Source organism: Hemitrygon akajei, chromosome 27 (genome assembly GCF_048418815.1).
Source record: "Hemitrygon akajei chromosome 27, sHemAka1.3, whole genome shotgun sequence".
Lineage (NCBI taxonomy): Eukaryota > Metazoa > Chordata > Chondrichthyes > Myliobatiformes > Dasyatidae > Hemitrygon > Hemitrygon akajei.
This window is the reverse complement of record NC_133150.1, coordinates 20,719,179-20,746,185: the sequence shown is the minus strand read 5'-3', so window position 1 is coordinate 20,746,185 and position 27,007 is coordinate 20,719,179. Positions and strand designations below refer to the sequence as shown.

The following is a 27,007-nucleotide window of genomic DNA, read 5'->3' as shown; positions in this document are numbered from 1 at the left end:
TTTTGCAGCTTACAATGCTGATCCAATGTTCAGTATAGTACACCCAACCCTACCTCACAACACACAGAGGGAAAACTTTCAATAATCTTGCTAGATGCCATTCTTTTGTATTGTACAAACTTTAAATGGAATAAAATTCTCCCTAGGGGACCTTGGTGCTGTTTGAAGGATCTCATTCAATCAGTAAGCCGTGTCCTTATGGAACAGAAGATTTTTAATAGTGTAGAGGGACATCTTCCCTGGCACTGTTTCATGCAAGGATACATTTCCGACAAGTTGTTGAATGCTAATGAAGTGATTCAATGCTGTTGACCTTGGGGTTGTTGTTCTTCAATAGTAAGCATACACAACTTTGCATGCACAGCAACGCACACTGGAGATCCCTCCCCCCTCTTCTGAGACACGGTACATTCCAGAGACAGATGTCCTTAGTGGCAAACCAGTTGGGATGCAGCATATGAACAGCTGTGCATTACAATGTCTTGACTCAGTAATGTGACTGCCTTGCTCCTTTCCACTAAACTCACATAAGTCGATGACAATCTTCAACTTATTTCATAAGTGTCAAGGTAAGTGCTGCCAAATGTACCAAAGTCTTTCCACAGTAAGGTTTTGCTTGCTTGTAAAGAAAGTGCTTTGAAGTCAGAAAGAATGAACAACTGAACCCATAATGACGTGTGCATGATAGAATAGAATGGACTCTTTTACAAACATTGTACCTATCTTTTCAAAAAATAATAGACTAGTTCACATTTTGGCGGGATGTTTTACCTACAACAGATTTTTCAATGTTTCTTAAAATAAAAGTGGTATTTAGTTATTGACTAGTTATTCAAAGTTTTGTGCAAATACCCTTTTGTACAATCCCCTTTTGTCTTTTTAACTTATGGGTGATGTGCTGGCTGAAATTTGGCTTGGCAGACCTCCAGTACAACTGGAAGAAATGTCAATAAAGCTGACCTTAGAAAATCCCTTGAAGACATGTCAGTTTGTGCATGATATCACAATGTGGGTGCAATGCACACAGAGGAGTGAGGTAAAGAAGGTCATTTTTTTTCCCTTACCTCCAGTGAAATACTTTGTTCATGCAGTATAATTATTTTCCAGTACTATGTTTGTGTCAAAACAGCCTGGTTATTGAATCTGCAGCTTGTTCCTCTGGTCAAGATCTTGACTACACCATTGTTTCTTTAACATTATTAGTTTCTTTAGCTATTTTCCTTATCATGTTTCCTTATTGCTAATCAACAGGTTCTAATTTTGCATTCTTATTTTTTGGATGCACTTACCTTTCCTGAATTTCTTCCAATTTTCTAATCTCTTCCACCCCCTTCTGTAACCTTTGACTTTCAGCAGCAATTACTTCAAGCATTTTCCATCCATAAGTCCTTCACATTCGCTTTGTAAGTTGAATGACATTAGCACAATTTTCCGACAGATCCTAACATAACAAGAACATTCAAGTTGTGTGTAATCGAAGTTACTGGATGTCAGACAAAGTATGTGAACAGGAGAACACTGAACTGATGCTTTTCCCAGCAACTCACAAATTCTGGTTTATATTATGGCCTGCTTAGCTGAACCAGTACTCTAACAAACAATAGTTCATTTCCAGCAGGACGTTGCTCTTTGCAGCCCTATATGTGACTTTCAGAGTGTTTTTTTTTAAAATAACCTAGTTTTGTCCCTCATTCCCTTTTAGACGTGAGAGAGTCTGCAAAGACTTGTGAGGATGGAACCAGGAATGGATGGTTTGCATTATAAGGAAAAGTTGGATAGCTACCTGTAGGATAAGCTGGGGCATTTTCCCCCGGAGGCTGAGGGGTGACATTATTGAGGTTTATAAAACCATGAACAGCAATCCTTTCTTTTGTTCTACAGGCATGTTATTACTTCTGCTTTCTGCTTTGAGATTCCCATCTTCCTCTCAATTTATTCCTCTCTCCTCTTCAAACACCCACGCATTTTCTGTGTATTTTGTGTTCTCCCAAAGTGAGGGCATCAAACATTTAGAAATCCAGAGACTGACAGATATAGTACTATGTCCTGTTTTCTCTTCTAGTTTACCAGAGGTTTTGTTAACTTGCAGAACTTATCCTACTTAATTATCTTTAAAACTAATTCAATTGGAATGAGGAAGACACTTCTCAGTACTTTCTTACGTGGAGTCGATATTTAAGGGGTGAGCTACCAGTCCAGTTTAACTCATAGGAAGAAACAAAATCTCTGTCCCTTTCTCATTATCTATCTGTCCCAAAGGAGGTGCAAATAGAATTTTTGCCTCACATGTATGATCCTTTAAGAAAATGAAACGCAGATGCAAGCTTTAATAATCAGCAGGTTTTTATTTATAGTGGGTGAGCTCCTATCAGCATGATAAGCTATTGCATGGGACAACAATTTTTTTCAGAAGTGTTGCCTCTTCAGAAGTTTTTCTTCGTTTATGATAGACCACTTTAAGTGAACACAAATATTATTTCAGACTACTTGTATTGCATAGGAATTTGGACAAACAAGAAATTAACTTTTATCAGTTATAATGCGCTTAATTGCATAAAGGTGCTTATATTTTGCAGCAGTTCAACTAAGATAAAAATGTTTTGCTGATGATTTTCATTTATACTCAGTGTCTGAGGCTTCTCACTTAAGTGTTCAACAATAATCAGCCAGCAATAATGGATTCCAGTTGGGCAAATACTATTCTTCCATTACTACAATGCCCTGGTGAAACCTTTTGCCACGCTCGTTACTGACAGCACCAAGACTTGCAGGGAAGAAATCTAAATGGGAATACAGAAAATTAATCTTTAATGGCATGTTGTACTTCATGGCTTCCTATGCTTGAGGCGTTTGGTCAACTGGCTGTACATAATTTGGTGCTCTGTAGGTGCCAAGAAAATTTTCAACAACATCCTTGAATGCCTTGCATGTGATTTTCTCCAGTCGCTCTAGGAGTTCTTTGAATTGCCTGTCATTGATGACCTGCTTGATCTGTGGACCAACAAAAATGCCTTCCTTAATCTTGCCATCGGTTATTCTGTCTTGGATTATGAATTGAAATAACAAATATAGGTGATTTTTTTTTTAAAATGGTGCGTGATAGGGAAATTTCATGGTGATTTTCATGATCCGCAGCCCAAAATCCGTAAGAAACACCCAAAAGTATTCAGAAAGCAAAAACTTTGTCGTCCAGAGTTATTGTGTTGTGTTGGCCTCCATTGGGCAGAGTTGACCATGGACATTGCGTCTTAGCTGTCTAGGAATGCAAGCCTGACCCATACGATATGGAGAGCAAACTCCCCCCTCCATGCATCTGATGAACCCAAAGGAACAGCAGAGACCGATACAGTTTGGTGCCAGTAGCATCGCAGGAATTACCAGTCAGCATTGAACTCAATGTAGGACTGCCTTAGGGACATCAACTCCAGAATTTTCCCTCGGAATTTACTCCCGAAGCGATCCCCATGAATGGGTATAGCTGCAAGGTAGCAGAGGTTTGAAATCAACATTTTCCTTCTCCTAGATGAGCTGCCAACCACGGCTGATGAGCCCAATCTGCTTGAAGTGACTAGTTTTAAGGTGCCAGTAAACTGCCTTTGCCCCTCCTCCTGTCAGTGGAAACAGTTCCGCTGGACTTAGTAGCTAAGCTACACGTGAAGGCCAGGAGCTGGAGGCTATAGTAAGAGGCTATTTGTGGTGCACGCCATTGGAAGCATTTAATAGGTCGTGGGAGATTGTCCCCATTACAATACCTGGCTACAACAACCTTAAGGAACCATAGTTATTAATACATGTTCAAAAATGTATATATTATTTCAGGCCTGCACAAGCAGGCACCGCCCATCTCCACCAAGCTTACAGGAGCCTCTTGCCATTTGTTTTCAACTCATCACCTGCAGCCTATTTAAACCTGGCTTTCATCCTTTTTCACTCATCCTGTCAGAAAATGTAGAGGAGGTAATTTAGTGGTAAGTGATAAACTGCAAAACAACGAGCCACGAAGAGCCACAAAACACGAGAGAACAGATACTTAACATGACAAGGTAGCTAGTTAACTGAAGGCAAGGAGCAACTGGTTGAGGCTGGCTGGTTCAATGAGTGAACAAGGACTATGCTAAGAGCTGGGTTTAAATAGGCTGCAGGTTATGAATTGGAAATGAGTTCCAGGTGACTCCTGTTTGCTGGATGGAGACTGGGAGGTGCCTCTCTGTGCAGGCATGGCATGCTATTAATTAATAGTTAAAGCAGGTGAGAAATTAAAACAGTAATATTTCTTTCATGCACACAAACATATACATAAACACACACATGTACACACACATACACAGAAACATGTACGCACAGAGAAATAACTCATAACTGGGGTTTCAGAAATTCTTGATGTAATAAAGCTTACCTTTCATAATACATTCATTTTCAACTATATCAAGTCCTCACCAGATTACCTATCTTACATAATTCAAGGAAGATGTTCCAATCAGAGCTAAAAAAAATTCTAAAATTTTACCTGATAGAAATGAGTTTGAATTTAAACTTCAGCAAATGAAAGACTTTTTAGAACTGGTCTGATTCTGAGCATAATGTGCCCGGTTAGTTGAAGGCCCCTAAGGCAAAGTCACTTGGCTAATTGTTACATTCCCAATGTACAATGTGGTCTGGAATGCACTTTGTAGGATGTGGAAGTTACTGGATTAATTCTGATTGTTTTTTTTTCTTTAAATCAGAATAGCGTTACTTGCTCAGGAATTTGAAAGGATTGATGCCCATGTGTCTACTATGTCTGCCTTTCTAAGTGATGAAACAGATTTGGAGACTATACTGAAAAGGCTCAGCAGAAATGGTGCAGAAGATCGTGTTGCCCCCATTGTCTATGGTCTGGTGCACTGCTGGTGGATAGGCTGGATATTAAATCCAATGGAAACATTCCAAATGTTTCTTGATGTTGGTGAGCTTTTTTGAGCAGTTTTTCAGTGCTACCATCCAAGCAGGGTGACAGGGTGGAGATACATCTCTACCAAAGGAGGTCTAAGGCACTCCTTCCCTCTGCCAGCCTGCAGGTCACCCTTGGGCAAGGTGTAGCACCTGCTTAGCCCCAAATCAGGGTCACTTGAAGTCATGGGAGCAGGTGCTGGTTGGTCGTATGAGCAGCTGATGCATATCAGAAGTCCAGGCTATGTGACTGCTGACGCCAGGCAGACAATCTTTGAAGAGTATTGATAATGGCTGGGACCACACCTCTTGTAAAGACATTGACCAGAAGAATGCAATGGCAAATCACTTCCGTAGAAAAATTTTCAAAAACAATCATGATCATGGAAAGACAATGATGACCAATGTCATACGACACAGCACATAACAAACAAGCTATCTATCCAAATGCAGGGGATTTTGCCATATTCCTGAATTGTGTTTTTGATGGTGATAACAAGAGAGAAATCAAGACCTAAGCCACTTATTACTAATTATTAAGCCTCAAACATTCTCAATAGCAATGTGGCTTCTTGGCCACTATCTTCTTATTGAAAGTTGACAATGATTGTGAAAAACTTGGTGACAGTTAGGCAAATGAATGTGACGGAAAAACTTTGTTTTTGTTGGAGATGACATGACCATGATTCCTCATTAATCTGCCTAACCTAGGATTCTGGCCAGACCTTGCTTTGTGTTAGGATGGACTGCTTCATTATATAAGGGATTATTTATGAAGCTGCTTACCCGAAAGCAACAGTGACCAGGGGAAGGGTAGGCCATTGCTTTAACAGCTGAATATAGCTGGAGCCAGAAACATATGATGTACTGGGGCTGAGGAGACTGGCATCCAACAACTGTAATCATTTGTGCTAATTTAACTCTAACCACTAGGGAATTTACCATGTGATTTTTATTGATTTCAATTTTAACAGCTCTCCTTCATGTCACACTACTTCTCTCAACAATTTAGTTTAGATCCAAGACTAAAGTTAAGATTTAGAGCTAAGTGAGCATACACCAAAATAAACAACATTAATAACTCCGGTAGTCAATCATTGTGGTTTATGCCGACTCTTTTATCAAGCTTTAAATCTGTTTTATACCTCAACTACATAGCATTCATGATCACAATCACTGCACTATTGCTCCCATTACTATTACCCCACGAGCCCACTATTACAAAGGCAATGGTCCAGCATTAATGGGGGTAAATGGGAGTGCCGTAGTATAGGTAGATGGGACCAGTGAAGCAGAGTCATGAACTGTAAGATCAGAAAGACTTTGACTTTCTAGAGTTATCACTATTGGTTAAGAATGCAACAAATGAACTATGAGCAATGCCTATCTCATGATCTGCTTAAATATTTCATTGCTGTTTGTATGATGTTGCTATGCCCAAATTGACTGCAATATTTGCCTACACTACAACAATGGTACCACTTGGGGAAGTGATTCATTAACTAAAGCATTTTGGGATGTGCTGATGTTGTAAAAGGCATTACTTATGTACAAACTTGATTGCAAAATTAAACAATTGAATATTGATACGAATTTTCAGATTTCTTCCATTGTTACCGACTTGCATGCCATTAGTCTGACACTAGTTATGTGAAAATAGAAAAATGTATAATGTTTAACGTGGAATTGAGAAGTTTGGTGAAATACCTGCAACGTTTGGAGATGTAAATGTTTCCTCAACAATAAAGTTAAGTTTAGTTCCTTGTAAACTTGCAGTGTGGTGACCATGCCTTATCAGAGAAAGGCAGGTATGAACAAATTTTGAAGGCTTCTCTGCATTATGATAATTGTCCAAAATGGACAATCATTAACAAAATTAACAAAAACTCTCACCTTCCAATTGCTGCAGGATAGTGTTGACCTGAGAATTGACCTGTGATAGCACTGACATTCTTCATCTCTGAGAGGTGTGGTTTTATTTTGAGTAAGTACTCACTGAGCAGATCGTTATTGATTTCTTACAATCTCGTGGGTGGCTATTTATTTTAGATTCCTTGAACAATAAATCAAAAGATTATCTCTTAAAACGCATAGAATTCTATGTGCATTTTCTTAAGGGTACGATTGTGAATTCTCTTTTGCAATTTTGGCGGTAACAGAATAAAGGTGATCACTTCACCTATTTCCCTTTTATAAGTAGCATTGATTATGTACACGTCACCAAGGTGAAATTGTATGTGTCTTTGGGTTGTTGCAGACAAGCTTAACATGTTTCTCTGTGTTTCAATGACTGAACAAAGGGGTCTTGTGTCTATAGCACACAGAAATACAGATTATGTTGGTTATCTTGAGTCATTTATTGTCCATTTGACCTTCAGAGAAGATAAATGTGAATTTGGAACAAAGTTTCCCTTGTGATTTGCTGTTGTATCAGAACTCCCTGTTCAGCTGTTAACAGGAGACACATGGGACATAACTTGCTTAATAATGATAACATGAAACATTTTTGAGTCAGTTCAAGTAGGTGATTTCTTTAATCAAATGAGCAAGATGCTTAATTATTTGTGACAATCTAATGGGTAGTTATGTACTTGGGCCTGGTGACTAACAAATTAGAAAGCTATGCCTCAAAACTTATGGAGTACTTGGCATTTTAATGTGAGCCATGTCACAATTATACTGTTTCAATTTGAATTTTGATAAATAAATCACTTATTTCATAATTTTGAGTCAATAAATAAAGATAAATCTCTTCAAATTGTTATTACTAATGCAAATTACCGGCTTGCAGTTAGTTAAAATATAGAACATGAGAGCACAGTACAGGCCTTTCAGCCCATGGTTTTATGCTGCCTTTTTAACCTACTGTAAGATCAATCATCTAACTCTTTCTTCCCACATAGTCCTCCATTTTTACATCATTCATGTGCCTATCAAAGAGTCTCCTAAGTGTCCTTAATGTATCTGCCTCTACTACCATCCCTAGCAGTGAAGAATTTGATTTAGATAGCCTATAGATAGAAAGAGTGAATGTTGAGTGTGCCAGTATTCCATGTGTTCTTGGACCAAGTGGCTTCAACCAGCTAATCTCCAGCCAAACCTTCAGCTGTTGTGAAGTTATTGTAAACTGGAAGGATGAATGGCACCTAATAAGATCGTATGCATTGATAACATCATTTATCCCATTCCAAGGACATCAGTGCAGGAGCTCCTCCAGGTAGAATCTCGGACCAACCGTCTTCAGCAGTGTCATCAATGGCTTTCATTTTGTTGGAAGATCAGAAATGGGGATAGTCCCTGTTGACAGAAGAATGCCCAGTTTCATGCCATAGATCATGGCATTGGACCATAAGACATGGGAGCAGAATTAGACCATTCGGCCCATCGAATCTGCTTTGTTATTACCACTCAACCTCATTCTCCTGCTTTTTCTCCATAACCTTTCATGCCCTGACTAGCCAAGAACCTGTCAGCCGCTGCCTCACATACACCCACTGATCTGCCCTCCACAGCAGCCTGTGGCAATGAACTTCAGATTCACAACCCTTTGGCTAAAGAAATTCCTCCTCGTCTGTTTTAACTGGATGTCCTTCTATTCTGAGGGTGTGCACTCTCGTCCTAGACCCCCCCCCCCCACATGATAGGAAATATCCTCTCCAAATCCACTCTATCTCAGCCTTTCAACATTCGATAGGTTTCAATGACATCTTCCCTCACGCTTCTAAATCCAGTGAATACAGGCCCAGAGCCATCAGATGCTCCTCATATGATAAGCCTTTCATTCCCAGAATCAGTTTTCGTGAACCTCCTTTGAACCCTCTCCAATGTCATCTTAGATAAGGGGCCCGAAACTGCTTACAATACTCCAAGTGAGGCCTCACCAGTACCTTTCAAAGCCTCAGCATTACATTCTCGTTGTTATATCCTAGACCTCTCAAAGTAAATGCTAACATTGCATTTGCCTTCCTCACCACTGACTCAACCCGCAAGTTAAAATTTAGGGAATCCTGCATGAGGACTCCTAAGTCCCTTTGCAATTCCATTTAGAAAATAGTCTTTGCTTTTATTCCTTCTACCAAAGAGCATGACCATACACTTCCTGACGCTGTATTCCATCTGCCAACTTCTCGCCCATTCTTCTAAGTCCTTCTGCAAACTCCTTGCTTCATCAACACTACGTGCTCCACCACCTATCTTTGGATCATCCGCAAACTTGGCCACAAAACCATCAATTCCATACATACAACATAAAAAGAATCAGTCCCAACACAGACACTAGTGGAACACCGCTAGTCACCGGCAGTCGATCAGAAAAGGCTTTCTTTATTTCCACTCTTTGCCGCCTGCCAATCAGCCAAAGCTCTAACCACGCTGGTATCTTTCCTGTAATGCCATAGGCTTTTATCTTGTGCGGCATCTTGTCAAAGGGCCACTGAAAATGCAAGTACAAAACATCCAGCGATTCTCTTTGTCTATCCTGCTTGTGGTTTCCTCAATTAATTCCAACAGAGTTTGTCAGGCAAGATTTTCTGTTAAAGAAACTATGCTGACTTTGGCCTATTTTATTACGTCCGTCCAAGTACCCTGAAACCTCATCCTTTACAATTGACTCCAACATCTTCCCAACCACTGAGGGCAGGCTAAATGGCCTATAATTTCCTTTCTTCTGCCTCCTTTTCTTCTTAAAGAATGCAGTGATACTTGCAATTTTCCAGTACCCTGGAACCATGCCAGCAGAAACTATTGATTCTTGAAAGATCATTACTAATGCTTCCAAAATCTCTTCAGCTACCTCTTTCACAACCCTGGGGTGTATACCATTTGGTCCAGGTGACTTGTCTATCTTCAGACGTTTTAACATCCCAAGCACATACTCCCTATTAATAGCAACTGCACTCACTTCTGCCTCCTGACACTCTGGAACATCCAGCATACTACTACTGTCTTCCACAGTGAAGACTGATGCAAAATATTTATTCAGTTCATTCACCATTTCCTTGTCTCCCATTACTATCACTCCAGTGTCGTTTTTCAGCAGTCTGATATCTACTCTTGCCTCTCTTTTAATCTTTATGTATCTGAAAAAACTGTTGGTATCCACTTTGATATTGTTGGCTAGCTTACCTTCATATTTAATCTTCCCTCCCTATGGCTTTTTTAAATGTCTTCTGCTGTTTTTTATATCTTCCCAATCCTCCAACTTCCCATTGTTTTTTGCTCTATTATAAGTCCTCTCTTTTGTTTTTATGTTGGCTTTGACTTTTCATGTCAGCCCTGTTGTGCCATCCTGCCTTTTGAATACTACTACTTCTTTGGGATGCACCTTCCAAATTGCTCCCAGAAACTCCAGCCATTGCTGCTCCGCTGTCATCCCTGCTTGTGTCCCCTTCCAATTAACTTTGGCCAGATCCTGTCACATGCCCCTGTAATTCCCTTTACTGCACTGTAATACTGATACATTTGACTTTGGCTTCTCCCTGTTAAATTTCAGGGTGAATTCTATCATCATATGATCACTGCCTCCTAAGAATTCCTTTACCTTAAGCTCCCTAATTAAATCTGGCTCATTACACATCAACCAATCCAGAATAGCTGATCCCCTAGTGGGCTCAACCACAAGCTGCTCTCAAAAAGCATTTGCATTCTACAATTTCTCTCTCGGGATCCAAAATCAGCACCAACCTGATCTTCCCAATCCACCTGCATATTGAAATCCCCCATGACTATCGAAACATTGCCCTTTTGATAAGCATTTTCTATTTCCCATTGTAATTTGTAGCCGATGTCCTACATGCTGTTTGGAGGCCTGTACATAACTCCCTTCAGGGTCCTTTTAGCCTTGCAATTCCTTAACTCTAACCACAACGATTTTGCATCTTCTGGTTCTATGTCACCTCTTTCTATGGATTTGATCCAATTTTTTAACCAACAGAGCTACACCATTCAACTCTGCTTACCTGCCTGCCAATTGAGATGTTAAACACCCAATTATAATTTTCTTCCAGTTTCAACTCAATGATTTGGAAACCTAAACAATATTCAAACATTCATAGCATGGAGCCACTAAGACAAAAAGTGCCATTGTTGTAACCTCACCATCAACATCTTGGAAATTGGGAGGGGCTGTAGGGGCAAATGCATGGGTTAGGGTCTTCCTTAGCTGCCCCCTCCCCCCTAATGGCCAAACACAGTGGTCATGATCTTCACCACACAACTCTCAGAGGAATACAGGAAATTTATCTCCATTTTACGTTTGCTTTGCTGTGACATGCCAGCTGTGTTGCTCGCAAGTCGATCCCCAGTGAAGACTGGTCTCAAGCAAGGCTTTGTCATCCAGAATCAGAGTCAGAATCAGGTTTATTGTCACTGACATCCTGTCAGTTGTGAAATGTGGTGGTTTGCGGCAGCAGTAAAATGCAGGCATAACAATTGCTCCAGGTTGCACAAATAAATAAATAAACATTGCAAAAGAAGAGTAATGAGTTCATGAGATCATGGCCCGTTCAGAAGTGGAAATAACCATTCCTGAACTGTTCAATTTGCTGTACCTCCTCCTTCACGGCAGTAATGAGAAAAGATACTTACAGTATATCAATCATTCTCACTACTGTTCTACAGCTCGTCGCCAATAAACCTCCCACTGAATGTGGCAGGACTGCAGAACTTTAATCTGATCTGTTGGTGCTGGGATTTTTCAGCCCTGCTTATTGCATGCTTTTTTTTTTATTGTTTAGCACTCAAATTGTTGTATACTGCAGCTTCACTGGATTGGCACCTCAAGTCTAGGCACGTAAGTACAGTGCCTGCCATGACCTTCGTCACTCTTCATTAAACCAGGTCTGATCTACTGTTGTGATTGTATGGAACCTTGCTTGATTACATGATTTCCTTAATAAACCATTCAGGATATCCCAAAATACTTCAGAGCTAAAAGTATTTTCAGAAGCAAGTTTTCATATCACAGCATGCTCCAAGTAGCAATGTAGTAATGACCAGACAATCTGCTTAATAATGTTGATAGACAGATATAAATTTCCCAGGACAATGAGGATAAGACCCCATCTTCTTTGAAGTAATATATGACATGGATGTTTTGCATCCACCTGAGCAAAGAGTTTATCATCTCAAAAAAAGACATTTTGACCATGACATGCGGGAAAACTAGCTGGGAGTTTTGTTCTCAAGTTCACCAAGCTTCAAGCTCACAGACAAGAAGGCAACTGATCTGGAATGTCTGTCAGGATCCTTTGTGTTACTTCTTGCAAATACAGGGATAGATATATAAATAAATCACATTTTCTCTGGTACAAGAATGTTTCAAAATCATATAACCGTCCTTTTATAAATAATGCACAGTTGATACCTTAGATTTATGAGGAGAGTGACAGGATAAATGACAAAAGCACAACTTTCCAATTAAGAGGTTAGAGCTAACATTTATCATCCCAGAATAAGAAAGGAATTGCTAAAGATTTTGAATGAGATATAGCTAATTTTAGCACTGTCAAACGTAAATGGGAGTTAAATCTACTCAATGTACTTAAAGGTCAAAGTCTTTAAAAGGAAGCTTAGCAGCTGAGTACTCAATATTTGGGCCCTTTCAGTTTGAAATGTATTTTAATAATTTACACTCAAATGTCTTCTTTGGCAGTCGTTCTTCAACTCCAGTACTGTGGGTCATGAGATGGTGCTGAGGCCAACGTGGGACTTGCAGACAGAGGGATAGGAAAGTGCTTGACAAGGCAGGTTGGTGGATTATTTAAGATCTGGTGTGTTCCCTCTGCCTCTGACCCTGGTCTTTTGTGCACTCCTATACATGGTCTTGCGGCTTTCACTGTTCTCCTGAACATGCCTCCATTTTGAGCGGTGATGGGTCAGAGATTCCCTTGAGTCAGTCTGAGTGACCTATTATGGCCAACTGGGCGTAATTGCAGCTTCAAAGTCAGCATTGGAGAAGAGATTGACATTCATTAACCTACTCTGAGTGCACTGGAGGAATTTGCAGAGACACGATTTGCGGTATTAACATGAATACCATCTGCTCCCCCAGGTCTTGTTTCTCCTTTGGCCAATGGCTTCTTATCATTTGTATTGAGTCATGATAATGAAAGCTATCAACGACTGAAGAAGTGCATGCGATTTACCATGAGGAAGATAACTTTAAAGTACAGAATAGAGAACCTGATCAGTTAATTTAGAAGTGATCATTGAAGTTTAATCCAGAGCAGTAAGAAGCAATATATGTGAGAAGATGCAACAGATAATGAAATATATAATAATAAACAGAAGTATATTGAGTGTGTGGAAGAATAAAGAGACCTTGGCGTGCATGTCCATATATTGTTATAGTTTGCAAGAAAGGGAAATAAGGTGGTTAAAAAGGCATATGCAATTCTTGACTTTCTTTACCAAGGCTCACTATATAAGAGTAGGGAGCTTATGCCAGAACTGAATGCAGGCCATCCCTCAGTAATGAACAGGTTCAATTTTTACAGTACAATCGGCCCTCCTTATCCGCGGATTCCATATGCGCGGATTCAACCAACCGCGGATCAGGAAAACCCGGAAGTTCTCTCTCCAGCAGTTGTTGCTTGAGCATGTACAGACTATTTTTTGTATTATTCCCTAAACAATACAGTATAACAACTATTTACATAGCATTTACATTGTATTAGGTATTATAAGTAATCTAGAAGTGACTTAAGAGTACAGGCAGTCCCCGGGTTATGAATGAGTTCCATTCCTGAGTCCGTCTTTAAGTCGGATTTGAAGTCGGAACGGTACATCCGGTATTATTTAGCGTCAGTTAGTCAAATGTTTTTCTTAGTATATAGTACATATTTTACCTTTCTATGCATATAAAATACTTAAACATACGTATTTCAATAATTTAACCACTGCATTGCTTAGTAATAATTGTAGATTTTATCGGGGCAGGGCCTTTCACATTCTCCATTAAAATTGTTCTGATCATTGACCGACTGTAGCCTAGCGCTTTTCCAATGACCAATGGCGTTTCACCTCTTTCCGATCGCTTTATTACTTCCACCTTATTTTCAATCGTGATTATTTTCGTGAACAGAAACACTGCGGATTCAGAGCTGCGCCGCCAGGTCCTAATGTCCACTTCATGGAGACATGTTCAATAAAGTCCAGGGTTCCGCTGGGTCCTAAAGACCACCACACTGATACATGTTAAATAAGGGACTTGACTATCCGTGAATTTTGGTATCCACGGGGGTCCCGGACCCAATCCCCTGTGGATAAGGAGGGCCAACTGTAATTGATTTTGTCCATAAATCAGAATATACACAAAAATCACTCGATATGGTAGCCACACTTCTGAATTTATTAATATTATGAGAGCATATTTGTATTTGAGGATGCCTATAAGTCAGGCATTCATAACCTAGGGATGACCTGTGAGATCAGTTTATGAGCAGTTGTGGTTCAAAGATCAAAGTTAAAACTAACGTTATTATCAATGTACATGTACGTCACCATATACAACCCTGAGATTCATTTTCTTGCAGGCATACTCAGTAAATCCAAGAGCCATAATAGAAATAATGAAAGACCATACCCACCAGGACGGACAAGCGACCAATGATGTGGCCAACGACAGCAAACTTAAATCTGGTTGTAGACAATGGGAGACAATATTATTCCCATGTTAGACAATGGGAGTAATCAAACTGGAGAGAATTCAGAGGAGATGTTTGAGGATGTTGCCAAGCTGAGAACATTCCAAAGAAAAGCTGTGTTATTTTCCTCTGAGCAGAGGAGTCTGTGGGGCAACTTAGCGAAGGAATATAACATTTTGAAGATTCAATCTATTTCCCAAAACACATGGGTCAAAAGATAGGGGGTCATAATTTAAGCTAATTAGCAGAAGGAAAATATGGGCGAAGAAGAAAAAATTACAGATTGAAAGGGAGTTGGAGACAGAAACCTTCATTCTAGTTCACTGCTTGGACATGTACTTGAAGAGTTGGGAATACAGTCACAGAGCTGAGACGAGGAGCTGAACTTGGAAGCATCAATTTGAACAGCACAGCCATGGATCATAAACTTTCCATGACTCTACGAAGGGAAGTTGCTTTACTTCATAGGTTATGAAGTTTTGGAATTGTCTGAAACTAGTGGCCTGAGGGTGGCAATGAATAAGTATATTCAGGACAGATATTGATGGAGCACTGGATAATGAGGGCCAGCAGAAAACAATGGACTTGTGCCTGAAAGCCAGCCATGATCTTATTGAATGGTGGAATGCTACAGAGGGGCTGAATGGCTTACTCCTGTATCTTTCAAGTCCAAGTTCGAGTTTATTGTCACCTGATTGTACATATATGCAACCAAATGAAATAACTTTTTTCCAGCCCACCGTGCACTCACAATGCATTTATCACACACAGCACACAAAACAAAATATCACCACAAATAAGATAATAAAGCATAGTACAAAATATATGTGAAGTACACAGCACAGATGCACAGAAAACAGTACGGCCAACAGTGAACAGCTTGCTGCACTAGTGATGAGACCTCAGTGGTGGCAGGATATCCGTTAGTCTCGCGTAAGTTAGTCTTACCTTCCATAAATTACAAGTGTTATTTAATATTTAACTATCCTGACACTAAGTACCATTTGCTGTCTCAATAGCGACACGGTATTGCTCATGGGCCTTCAGTGATTCATGGACTGGGTCCTTCTCACAGTGTCTTTTTTCTGTCAGCTGTTTGGCTTTAGGTGTGGCAACATACTGTTAATTTTGAGACTGGCTACCACCTGGGTAGAAACACACCTGAAGCTTAAAAAAAAACCTCAGTAGATATACTGTGTACCTATTGTAGAATGCAGTGGGGAAAAATTAAGAAAGGTCTAACTTGAGTCTCCTGGTTTGCCAGCTGCAGTCATATAATGAACTTGCGCAAGTTTGTGTGGGAGAGACTTAGTGCTTGGAATGTATGACACACCACATGATGCTGAACCTATTGGTTGGATTTCTTTCCACCTTATAGGTACATTTGTGAAATGCAAACTGATAACATAATAAAGAGCCTGGTGGAGCTGTGCTGTTCGACAAAAGGGTAGAGTCAGTGGAAAAGGGATGGAAGGAGGTCCTTCAATATTTCTGGCTGATTCCACCATTGGTGTTTGCTTAATCTCGCAGTTTTAGTTGGATGATTTAGTGCTGATAAGGTTTTGTATTTTGCTCCTCCCTCACACTCAAGTTGAAACAGGTTAGTATATTCAGGAGTGTACATACTGGAGACCGTGAATTAGAACAACTCAACTGTCTATTTGCCAAGGATTACTGTGGAACTGCTCTAAAAATAGTTTATATTTCTCCTGCCTGAATACTTTATTTGAAGCTTTTTTAACTTGAGGACACAATTGAATAAACAGGTAAGGATATTTATTCTTCACATTTCTATGCACTTTGGTTTCTAGAGAATGTTTGCTTTCACAGATCGGGCACACCTTCAGGGAGTAGCTGTATTATGTCTCTGCCAGTTCACTCTAGTACTTCAAAGTGAAGCTGATAAAATAACATTAGGTATTTTAATGGACAAACAGTTTAGAAGATCAATAGTTTGTGGCAGTTCTAGTCTTTAATTTCCATGTTAAAACAACAGCAAAACGTTTCTGAATTTATAATAAATCTGATTTGTAGCAATGAAGTTTACACTGACAGGATTTAAAAGTAAGTGTGGGGATCTTGTGTTAATTGGGGAAAATCTTAATGGTTTGCTTTTGTGCTTTGAAAATGGGACAAACTGAAGTAGAGTCATTGTTTAAGGAGTGATACTCAATGCCAGGACAACGACTGGATTTAAGAATGGCCTGCTTTCAGTATTTTTGAGCTAATCGGCTGAATTTCAATTGAGCAGTTTCCCTTCATGGGAATTTGACAATCATGCCATTGGATTTGCACTGGAGATGTTCATGTTTTAAACAGAAGCACACTTGATTCATAAAATCCTGGTACTAATTAACCTGACTGCATTTACTGTAAGTATCCTTAATCACAAAAAGTAACTATCCTCCTGGCTGCGTTACTCAATGGCTTTCACTGTCCACAAACTATAAATTGCCACAAGCCATCATCCTCAGAGAAAAGCCAAAGGACATAAATTCTTAATTTAATTAATACCTGACTTATTAGACCATAAGACATAGGAGCAGAATTAGACCATTTGGCCCATCAAATCTGCTCTACCATTCCATCATGGCTGATTTATTGTCCCTCTGAACACCATTTTCTTACCTCTCCCTGGAACCTTTGACACTCTTATTAATCAAGAACCTATCAACTGCACTTTAAAGATACCCAATGACTTGACCTCCACAACAGTCTGTGTCAATGAATTCCACAAATTCACCACCCTCTGGAGAAATTTCTCCTCAGCTCTGTTCTGAAGGAATGTCTTTCTATTCTGAGTGATGCCACCTGGTCCTAGACTCCCCAGCTACAGGGAACACATCTTCTCCACATCCACTCTATCTAGGTCTTTAAATATTCAATAGGTTTCAATGAAACCAACCCCTCCTCATTCTTCTAAACTCCAGTGAGTACAGGCCCAGAATTATCAGACGCTCTTCATATGTAAACCCTTTCATTCTCGTGAACCTCCTCTGGACCTTCTCCAATGCCAGCACGTCTTTTCTTAGATTGGGCACCCAAAACTGCTCACAATACTCCAAGTGTGGTCTGACCATCTCAATGAACTAGAGATTGTAATAAATTTTTAAGAAGAAATTATGTTACTTTTTTCTCCAGTTGTCTTTCGATACAGAAACAGCACAGCATAGCACAGGACTGCAACCTGAAATATCAAATGGAAATATTAGGGTTCTTCATTATTTCTGCTGATATTTTGTGCCTCTTATAGTGGCAAAAATTACACAATTCTAATAACGAGTCCTGATGAAGGGTCTCGGCCTAAAACGTCGACTGTTCATTCCATCCATAGATGCTGCCTGACCTGCTGAGCTCCTCCAGCACTTTGTGTGTATTGCTCTAGATTCCAGCATCTGCAGTACCTCTTGTGTCTAATAATGTGTTTTAATGGACTGACTCTAAAAAAAACTGGACTAAATTACTCAATCAAGCCAGGTATCTGTATGATATTTCCTATTGAATTATGTCCTGTCACTGACTAAACAATGATTCAAAGTGATTGAGTAAATACTGTTAGAATTGTACTTAGGAACACTGGAATTTTCATGGGGTAATCACAGATGAATAGTTTAAGCTGCTACCACTGAAATGTTTGAAAGGTAATGTTCTATCATTGTATTCTGTTGTTTTTTAAAAAGTGAGGGAAGAACAGTTTAGCAGCTGTGAAGTGCCAGACAGGACTGGTGAGGTTTGGGTTGGTGTCTCACACTTTCAGCGATAATGAATGTTGCTAAATCCGTTGATTAGTATTTTTAGCAAAGACCATAAACAAACTAAACACACACCACCTAGCAAACATTTGCACTTTTTATGGCTAACTATTGATAAATTCTGACCATGAAAGTATGTGTGTTGGCTATGTGTCTGCCACCTAATGTTTGCTGTTTCCCACAAGTTCAGATAGGCAGTTTCTCGTATGGGCTCAGTCTGCAAAAGGAGCAGACTTCTCTGTGAGCTTTTGTCTTGCTGAGAGCAGAGTGCTCCTGCAGCAAGGCAGTGTCACCACAACCCGTTTACTTCCTGTCACCAAGACTCTCGCTGTGACCAACCCTTTCGCTGTTTCTAAGGCAGCACATAAAAGGTGATAACTCACCAGGAATAACATTTGTGTCAGCCATATGTCAGAAGCCTCATTAAAATTTATAAGTGTTTAAACTTCAACATGGGCATGTGCTTTCCTTTGGCGGGCAATGGTGTGCTTAGTGTGGGCTGTGCTGGGAGATTAAGTGAAGTGGGAGGATAGTTAGCAGTGAAATCACAAATTAGCTCTCTATATGCTTAAGGTGGTTTTGTAATTTTGTGAGCCCTGCTGTGATAAGTGAGTTCTGATACGACATCTGAGGAACATTGATCTTTGTGGATTGGTATCTTCTCCTACTGGAGAGGGAGGGGCCGGGTAGGGGAGGAGGCGACTCAATTATTGTAGTATTATACCACTCTAGAGGGCCACAGGAGTGGTAGCAGTACTACTGATGCATTGGAATGCAGTAGAACAGAATGGAAAGCATTGACTATGACTGTAAAGTGTGAAAAGGCATTGAACGGTTTATTCTTGTAAACAGTATTTTATTATGAAAACGTTTATTTTGTCAAAAATCAATTATAAAGTTTAAATGTGATAAGTTCACAAAAACCTGCGTTTATCCACTAATCTCATCTTAATAAAATGACTCAAAATGTTGTGACAGAGTTAAAGAAAATGATATGAAGATACCGTACTGTGCAAAAGTCTTAGGTGCCCTAGCTATATATGTGCCTAAGACTTTTGCACAGTGCTATATTAACTATATTTGTCAACGTGAAGCGGACAGCGAGATTGTAAATCTGGCTGGAGCAAAAGATGTTGGGAGTGGTGAGGGTGGAGTGCAGAGGGAAGGGTGTGGGACAGGTTGCAGAGGAGTGCCAGAGGCAGGTGGGGTGGCATGGGTGCAGACACATCCACCCCTGAGACACCAGGCAAGGTCATTTGATTCCAAACATTTGGTTTATGAATTATTACAGGATGTCTCTCTGGTGATTCCCACTCCGTCTCCTCTCCTTCCCCTTTTCCCAACCATGATTCCCCTCTCCTGGCCCCCTTCCACATTGTGGAATTTTTGTTGTGGACCCCCTTCAGTCCACAATAAAGACCCATATCAGAATCAGCTTAATCATCACTCACATATGTCATAGAATTTCTTTTTTTGTGGTAGCAGCACAGTGCAATACGTAAAATCACTACAGTACTGTGCAAAATTCTTAGGCACCTTAGTTATATATACAGTTCCTATAAAAAGTATTCACCCACCCCCTTGGAAGTTTACACGTTTTATTATTTTACAGCATTGAACCACAATGGATTTAGTTTGGTTTTTTTGGCACTGATCAACAGAGAAAGACTCTTTTGTGTCAAAGTGAAAAAGATCTCTGCAAAGTGATCTAAATTAATTACAAATATAAGACAATAATTGATTGCACAAGTATTTAGTCTGATGTACTTTTGGCAGCAATAGATGTACTTCTGGCTAGAGTTTGCCAGAAAGCATGTGGGAGACTGCGTGGATAGATCTCTATCAGTTTTGCACATCTGGGCACTGCAATTTTTCCCCACTCTTCTTTACAAAACTGCTTAAATTCTGTCAGATTACATGGGGATTATGAGCAAACAGCTTGTTTCAAGCCTAGACACAAATTTTCAATTGGATTGAGGTCTGGACTCTGACTTGGCCATTCCAGGAGATTAACCTTGTTTTTAAACCATTTCTGTGTAGCTTTGGCTTTATGCTTGGGGTCATTGTCTTGCTGGAAAATACATCTTCTTCCAAGTCACAGTTGTCTTACAGACTGCATCAGGTTTTCTTCCAGGATTTCTTTGTATTTTGCTGCACTTATTTTACCCTATATCTTCACAAGCCTTCCAGGGCCTGCTGCAGTGAAGCATCCCCACAGCATGATGCAGCCACCACCATGCTTCACGGTAGGGATGGTGTGTTTTTGATTATGTGTGTTGTTCGGCTTACACTAAACAGTGTTTAGTCTGATGGCCAAAAAGCCCAGTTTTGGTTTCATCAGACTATAGAAATCTTGTTCAGCTGACTTCAGATTCTCCCATATGTCTTCTGGCAAACTCTAGCTGAGATTATATGTGAGTTTATTTTAACAGTGGCTCTCTCTTTGCCACTCTCCCATAAAGCTGTGACTGGTGAAGCACCCGGGCAACAGTTGTTGTATGCACGGTCTCTCCCATCTCAGCCACTGAAGCTTGTAACTCCTCCAGAGCTGTCACAGGTCTCTTGGTGGCCTCCCTCACTAGTCCCCTCCTTTTATGGTCACTCAGTTTTTCAGGATGGCCTGCTCTAGGCAGATTTACAGTTGAGCCATATTCTTTTCATTTCTTGATGATCGACTTAACTGTACTCCAAGGGATATTCAGTGACTTGGAAGTGTTCTTGTATCCATCTTCAGACTTGTGCTATTCAATAACCTTTTTGTGGAATTGCTTGGAGTGTTCTTTTGTCTTCATGGTGTAGTTTTTGCCAGAATACTGACTCACCAGCAATTGAACTTTTCAGATACAGGTATACATTTACTACAGTCAATTAAAGCACCTTGACTGCACACAGGTGATCTCCATTTAATTAATTATGTGACTTCTAAAACCAATTGACTGCACCAGTGATGATTTGGTGCGTCATATTAAAGGGGGTGATAGTTAAGTGTTTTACTTTGTGTTTTATATTTGCAATTAATTTAGCTCACTTTGTAGAGATCTGTTTTCACTTTGACACAAAAGAGTCTTTTTCTGCTGATCAGTGTCAAAAAAGCCAAATTAAATCCGCCATGATTCAATGTTGTAAAACAATAAAACATGAGATCATAGACCATAAGACATAGGAGCAGAATTGGGTCAATCAGCCCATCAAGTCTACTCCGGGATAAGCCATGTTGGAATGGCAGAGCAGACTTGATGGGGTCAATAGCTTAATTCTGCTCCTATGTCTTATGGTCTTATGAAAACTTCCCGGGGCGGTGGGAAGGGTGAATACTCTTTATTGGCACTCTATGTCTCTACTTTTGCGCAGTATTGTAGATCACCGCAATCTGGGCCAAAAATGGAGGATTGGCCTATCAGAGGAAAGTCACAGGAGTCAAGGCTCTGTGATTCAGAGGGGAAATGGGGAGAACAGGCAAGCTGTGGTGATAGGGGATTTATTAGTTAAGGAAACAGAGAGTAGATTCTGTGGATGAGAATAAGACTCCAAGATGGTGTGTTGTCTCCTGGGTGCCAGGGTCTGTGATATCTTGTCTCAATTCCTTAGCATTCTTAAGTGGCAGAGTGAGTAGCCAGAGGTCATGGTCCATGCAGGTACCATAGGAAGGAAGAGGGATGAGGTCCTGCAAAATGAGCTCAGGGAGTTAGGTGCTACGTTAAAAGACAAGACCCGCAGCGTTGTGATATCAGAATTGCTACCCATGCCATGTACTAGTGAGGCCAGACATGGGAAGATCACACAGTCTAACAAGTAGCTAAGGAGTTGGTGTAGGAGAGAGGGCATCAGATTTTAGGATCATTGAGTTCTCTTCCAGGGAAGGTGGGACCTGTACAGAAGCGATGTTTTGAAGGGGTCTAATACCCTCATGAGAAGGTTTGCTAGTGCTGCATGGGGGTGGGGTTTTAAACTAGAGTTGCGGAGAGATGGGAACCAGAGCGCCAGAACAGATAGTGGAATGGTTGTGGGGACAAATATTAAGACCTCAGACAAAGTCAGGAATCAAGAGGTTGAGCATGGTGGGAGTAACATTCTGAGTTGCTTATTTCAATGCAAGAAGTATTGTAGGAAACACAGATGAACTCAGGGCATTGATCAACACAGAGAATTCTGATATGTGGTCATAAGTCTGGCTTGGTTGCAGAAGGGACAGGACTAGCAGCTCAATACTCCGCGATTCTGCTGTTTTAGACTTGATAGAGTGGGAGGGATTACAGGTGGGGGGGGGGGGGGTAGCATTACTAGTCAGGGAAAACGTCATGGCAGTGCTTAGTCAGGACAGACTGGAAAACTTGTCTAGTGAGACATTATGGGTGGAACCGAGGAAAAGAGAGTCATCACCATGTTAATAGGACTACATTTTAGACTACCCAATAGTCCAAGGGATTTAGAACAACATTGTAGAGAGATTGCAGTCCGTTGCAAGAAACATCAGGCTGTGTTGGTGATTTTAACTTTTCACTTATTGAGTGGGACTCCAATACTGTAAAAGGACCAGGTAGGATAGAGCTTGTCAAATGTGTTCAGGAAAGTTTCCTTAATCAGTACATAGAAGTCCCAACAAGAGAGTGTGCAAAATTTGATCTATTAGGGAATGACACAAGGAAGATCTCAGAAGTTTGTGTAGCTGAATACATTGAATCTAGTGTTAATAATGCCATTAGTTTCAAGGTAATTATGGAAAAGGATAGGTCTGGTCCTCAGGTTGAGATTCTAAATTGGAGAAAGACACATTTTGATGGCATCAGAAAGGATTTGGGAAGTGTGGATTGAAATAGGTTGTTTTCTGGCAAAGGTGTACTTGGTAAGTGGGAGGCCTTCAAAAGTGACATTTTGAGAGTACAAAGTTTGTATGTGCCTGTCAGAATAAAAGCCAAGGATAACAGGTTCAAGGAAATTTGGTTTTCAAGAGATATTGAGGCCTTAATTAAGAGAAAAAAAAAGGCATGAGGTTCCTCTGGCACCCAAGGTGAAGGAGAATCTTATGAGCTTCTACAGGTATGTTAAGAGCAAAAGGATTGCAAAGGACAAAATTGGTCCTCTGGAAGATCAGAATGATAATCTATGTGTGGAGCCAAAAGAGATGGGGGAAATCTTAAATGGATTTTTTTTTTTTGCATCTGTTTTTACTTGGGATTCAGACAAAGAGTCTCTAGAAGTGAGGCAAAGCAGCAGCAAGGTCATGGACCCAATAGAGATTAAAGAGGAGGAGGTGTTTGCTGTCTTGAGGCAAATTAGAGTGCACAAGTCCCCTTACAAGGTGTCCCCTTGGACCCATGGAAGACAAGTGCAGAAATTGCAGAGGCCCTAGCAGAGAAACTTAAATCATCCTTAGCAACAGGTGTGGTACTGGAGAATTAAAGGATAGCTAATGTTGTTCTGTCATTTAAGAAAGTTTCTAAAAATAAACCAGGAAATTGTAGGCCAGTAGGAAATTTATTGGAAGGTATTCCAAGGGACTATAACCATGTAACCATATAACAATCACAACACGGAAACAGGCCATTCTGGGCCTCCTAGTCCGTGCCGAACTCTTAATCTCACCTAGTCCCACCTACCCGCACTCAGCCCAACCTAGATTTGAGTATTTGGATAGACAAGGACTGATGAGGGATAGTCGGCATATCTTTGTGCATGGTAGGTTATATCTAACCAAACTTATAGAGCTTTTAGAGGAAGTTACCAGGAAAGTTGATGAAGGCAAGGCAGTGGATGTTGTCTACATGGACTTCAACAAGGCACTTGACAAGGTCCCATGTGGTAGGTTGGTCAAAAAGGTTCAGTCAATTCAGGATGAGGTAATAAATTGGATTAGACTTTGGTTTCATGGAAGAAGCCAGACAGTGGAAGCAATTGGTTGCCTCTCTGACTGGAGGCCAGTGATTAGTGGAGCGTGGCAGAGATTGGTGCTGGGTCCATTGTTGTTTATCATCTATATCAATGATCTGGATGATAATGTGGTTAACTGGATCAGCACATTAGGGTTGTACTGGACAGCAAGGAAGACTATCAAAGCTTGAGGGGATCTGAAGCAGTTGGAAAAATGGGCTGAAAAATAGCAGATGGATTTTAAAGCAGACTAGTGTGAGGTGAGGACCAACCAGGATAGGTCTTACACAGTGAGTGTTAGAGCACTGAGGAGTGCAGTAGAACAAAGGGAATAGTTCTGGGCACTATGCCTTTGGAAAGAAGAGTTAAACCAAAAATGATCAACCAGAATAATAGTTCAACAACAATTAATATACCATAGAGTTATGTTTCTTGTAATTTGGAAAGCTAAGGGTGATTTGGTTTTTGAAGGTATTAAGGAGAACTAAAAATGTTAGACATATTTTAAGAAGGAGTTGGAAATAGTTCTTATGGGTAAAGAGATTAATGAATATGGGGAGAAGGCAGGAACTTCTTGGAACTTCTTGTGCAACTTGGATAAGCAGCTAGAATTGTATTGAAGACCCTGTCATACTACTTTCTACATGACTAAGCTCTATATCATCCATATTTTCCAGTGAATCCTTATTACCAAAGGGTGTTGAACATCTATACAGGTGTTGGTTGACAAGCCAGTATTTCAGCTTTAGCTTCAACACCTACAGCTTTTTCTTCGCTTTTCTTTGCTGAAAATAGGAAATATACTGCTTACTTGATTAATGACCTGCTCCAAATCATTTGACAATTGCATGCTTTGGAATTACAAATTTAAGAAAAATGGTTCATTGCTGCTATGGCAGAAGAATTTACCGTTCAGCTTTCTGAGGTATATGTGGATGTAAACCTGTCGGTGAATCTACTTTCCCAACACTGTCGGAAATCAAGGGTATTAAATTCTTCCATTATGATCCTCATGTTTGTTATAATTAAGAACATCTTCTATAGCTGATATTCAATGGAGAAATAATACCATCCTAAACTAAAGCAGAAAACACAGGAAATCCGCATCAGTTTAGCACTACTGTGAATATAAAAATTCTATACATTCAAGTCAATAACCTGCATCAGGTGTTACCATTTTGTTTTAATGTACCAAAAAGAAATCGTCTACAAATTAAACTATGCAATATTTCTTACATTTCTTACATTTAGGGCAATATTGCCCTAAGCTTTGTAGGATATCATACTCTGGGTGATTGCAAAACCCAAACTACTATCTCAAATGCACATGAACGATCCCATGGCTCTATATTAAAGTAGATCAAGTGTTCAGTGCATTGAATGCCCAGTACTTGTACCTACACAATGTGTTAAAACAGAGCAACTCATTGGGATTGCTTGATCTTGCCAAGGTAAATTGGCTGCTGGAGATTTGTAAGACCATGAGGTTCTGAAATCTAATATTTGTATTTTAGAAATGTTGTATACAGAGAGTAGAGCCCACTGTTCTACTCTCTGTATACGCATGACTGTGTGGCTAGGCATAGCTCAAATACCATCTACAAATTTGCTGACGATACAGCCATTGTTGGTAGAATCTCAAATGGTGACGAGAGGGTGTACAGGAGTGAGGTATGCCAACTAGTGGAGTGGTGTCGCAGCAACAACCTGGCACTCAACGTCAGTAAGATGCAAGAGCTGATTGTGGACTTCAGGAAGGGTAAGACAAAGGAACCCATACCAATCCTCAAAGAGGGATCAGAAGTGGAGGGAGTGAGCAGCTTCAAGTTCCTGGGTGTCAAGATCTCTGAGGATCTAACCTGTCCCAACATATCGATGTAGTTATAAAGAAGACAAGACAGTGACTATACTTAGTTAGGACATCTTTAGGGAGCGTTGTCTCAGTGATGCACCATCAATAACTCTTGGAGACGGGAGGCGAACTTAGCAGCAAGAGAGCACCACACAACATCCTGGAGACTGAGGGAGGAGCAGTGCCTCCAATCGCCTTTATACAGGGGTCTGTGGGAGGAGCCACAGGAGCAGTCAGCAGAGGGGCGTGTCCAGACAGGTATACATAGTTTACCACACTCAGAAAGGCAGCGTCCATTATTAAGGACCTCCAGCACCCAGGGCATTCCCTTTTCTCACTGTTACCATCGTGTAGGAGCCTGAAGGCACACTCACACACTCAGCAATTCAGCTTCTTCCCCTCTGCCATCCGATTCCTAAATGGATATTGAAGCTTTGGACATTATCTCACTTTTTTAAATATACAGTATTTCTGTTTTTGCACATTTAAAAAAAATCTATTCAATATACATAATCAATTTACTTGTTTGTTTACCATTATGTTTATTTTATTTATTATTATTATTTTTTTATTCTCTGCTAGATTATGTATTGCATTGAACTGCTGCTGCTAAGTTAACAAATTTCACGTCACATGCCGGTGGTATACACCTGATTCTGATTCTGATTCTGATTTTTTGACACATGTCATTGTCACAAGCAAACTCATTATTTGAATCTCTTCAATCCATGACTTTATTGTGTGTTCAGTTCACACCAGGCAACTGAACATTCACCATTCTCTTCTCACTCATTATACAATTGCATTGCCCACAAGAAGTCACACAACTCCTATAATTAATATTTTCATCTTCGTTTGGCTCTTCAAAAGCAAATTTTGCTCCACTTGCAAATTCACTTCAGACAGTTGTGGAAGTTTGGTATGGGCCCCCAAATCCCAAGAACTTCCTACATGGGCACAAT

General features: G+C 40.2%; 1 protein-coding gene across 5 annotated transcripts in view; it reads left to right on the top strand.

Annotated features, from left to right (window-relative positions):
* The first annotated feature begins 446 nt into the window (after positions 1-446).
* inavab (innate immunity activator b) overlaps positions 447-27,007 on the top strand; it is a 103,091-nt gene continuing 76,530 nt past the window's right edge. For 3 of the 5 annotated variants that reach the window (XM_073030467.1, XM_073030468.1, XM_073030464.1), the window contains exon 1: positions 16,000-16,339. The gene's annotated coding sequence lies outside the window, so the exon portion shown is untranslated. Of the gene's footprint in view, positions 570-12,580; positions 12,676-15,999; positions 16,340-27,007 lie in introns of those variants that run through there. The other 2 variants (XM_073030466.1, XM_073030465.1) reach the window with 2 other exon arrangements.